This window comes from Phytophthora parasitica (genome assembly GCF_000247585.1).
Source record: "Phytophthora parasitica INRA-310 unplaced genomic scaffold supercont2.5, whole genome shotgun sequence".
In the NCBI taxonomy this organism is placed as follows: Eukaryota; Oomycota; class Peronosporomycetes; order Peronosporales; family Peronosporaceae; genus Phytophthora; species Phytophthora nicotianae.
The window spans coordinates 341401-343894 of record NW_008648991.1 but is presented as its reverse complement, the minus strand read 5'-3'; positions in this window follow the sequence as shown (position 1 = coordinate 343894).

Genomic DNA, 2494 nt, shown 5'->3' with positions numbered 1-2494 from the left:
CAGAGCATCACGGCTTGATCTCGTGAAGAGATTGACATCATCTTCTCATGAGTCGCAGCGCGTCGATCGAATGTAGCTCTCGCCTTCGTACACGTGTAGCACGAAAATCGAAGAGCACAAATAGACAACTTGACTTCTCCCCCCGGCTTGATGGAAGGCGACGGTGGACGGGACAACGCATCAGCGACGACGTTCTGGGAGCCCGGACGATGGTGGAGCTTGAAGTCAACGGAAGCGAACAAGTCCAGCCAACGCGCGAGTCTCCCAGAAACGCGAGGGTGCTGCAGGAACCATTTGCAAGCGGAATTATCAGTGATGACGTCGAAGTGAGTCCCATGCAAGTAATGCCTCCACCGCGTCAATGCCTGCTCGATCGCAAACAGCTCCTTCTCGTGGACTGGCCAGTTGAGCTCATGGACTCCGAGCTTCTTGGTGAAGAAGGCCACTGGGAGATCATGCCCGTCGTGTATCTGGGATAATACGCCACCAATACAATCATGACTGACATCCGTTGTAACAAGAAACGGCTTCTTGAAGTCCGGCAACCGAAGGACAGGAGCGTTCTGGAGGGCGAGCTTAATCGTATAAAAAGCTCGACGTTGAGTTTCCAGCCACGTCCACTCGGCAGTCTTCCGGACAAGACCACTCAACGGCAACACGAGCTTAGCAAAGTTGTCGATGAAGCGTCGGTAATAACCAGCTAGACCCAGAAAGCGCTGTAGGTCCTTGACGGTAGAAGGCTCGGGCCACTCGGCAATCGCCCGTGTCTTCCGTGCGTCGACTTGTAGTCCCACATCTGAAATGGTGTGACCAAGAAAGTTGACCGAGGTCTGCCCGAACTCACACTTGTCCGGCCGTGCATACCGCTTGTGCTCACGCAATACCTTGCACACGCATCGTAGATGATCGGTGTGATCATCCATCGAACGCGAGAAGATGCAGATGTCGTCCAAGTACACGACGACAAACGGTAAGTGACTCAGGATCTTCCACATGAGACGGGTCCATGTGCCGGGCATACCAGCCAAGCCCATCGGAGCAACGTTCCAGTGATAGATCTCGTGATTCGTACGGAAGGCTGTGAATTGCTTCGACGTCGGAGCCATTCGCATCTGGCGATACCCACTAACTAAATCCAGAAGTATGAAGACTACAGCACCTTCCATCCGATCAAATAACTCTTCAATGTGTGGCAACGAAATCTTAGCCACATCAGACGCAGCGTTGACCAGGCGGTAGTCGATAACCCATCGTATCGGCATGTGCGGATCGTTGGAGTGCAGCCATTCCAGAGGGGAGAGAAACTTTCCAGTAGCGGGGTCTTTCTTAGGCACCCCGAATATGTTCGACACCCAAGGCAAATCTGACACCTCAATCCAGTTTTTCTTGAGCAAGTCAGCTACAAAGATGTCCAATGCCTCTTGCTCCACCTTCGATAGACGGAAGGGAGCACGGTTACTGGGTTTCGCACCAGGTTTTAACACAACCTCGTGCTCGATCGAGCGCGATGGTGGTAATCCAGCCGGCAGCTCGGTCGGAAATACGTCTGAAAATTCGGTCAGCACAGGCTGCAACGACGGTGGCACAATCTTCCTCTTAGCGGATGTCTTGACGTTGACGTGATACACCTCAACATACGTGTCGTCTTTCACCTTAGACTCAAACTCGGAAGTGGATACTGGATGTAGATCAGGCCCTGAGCCGCGGTGTCCGACGGTGTCACCAACAGTAGCACCGACACTAGAAGGCACGGGGTATGGCAATCGGCATAAACTCATTCCAGGCCGCTTGTTTGTCCATGGTCATTGACAAGTGGTTGCGCTGGAGAGATCGCCTCAGATTTCACCGTAGTGTTGACATAACGAAAATCGGCCATAGTGCGCTTCTTGTCGAAGCTCATCACACCGGTTTGCCAATTGATCACAGGGTTAAACTGAATCAGCCACGGAATGCCAAGAATCACGTCCTGGTTCGAGGAGACATCACACTCAATCAGCGAGACGTTCTCGAATTCTTGACCTGAGAACGTGAGTGTTTCCAAACATCGTTTGCCACAACTAACTGCCGTTGTTGTACCGTCGAACCGTTCAGCTGAAATCTTCGTCGTGTCCACGAGGTGCTCTGCAAGACCCGGGCGCACAATGTTCTGCTCAGCCCCACTGTCGATCAGGACTCGGATTGGTTTCCCGTTTAACAGTCCTTGGAAACGTAGCAGTTCTGTTTGGCACGACAGCGCATCGTTCACGGACGCCATGTTCATTTGCAGACTGTCCACCACCTCGACTGCATCTTCATCCTCGTCCACAATACGGCGGTACGTGCCTTGGTTAGCCCTGAACGAGTTGCGGTTATGGTGTGAGTAAGACGCTTCCCGTTCATTGTTGCGAGCTTGTCGTTTGCGGCAATCCACCAGTCGATGCCCCGGCTCCTTGCAGTAGAAGCACAAGTTACGCCTCATGCATTCGTCGCGCGAGACGATGCGCGCACTTCCAAT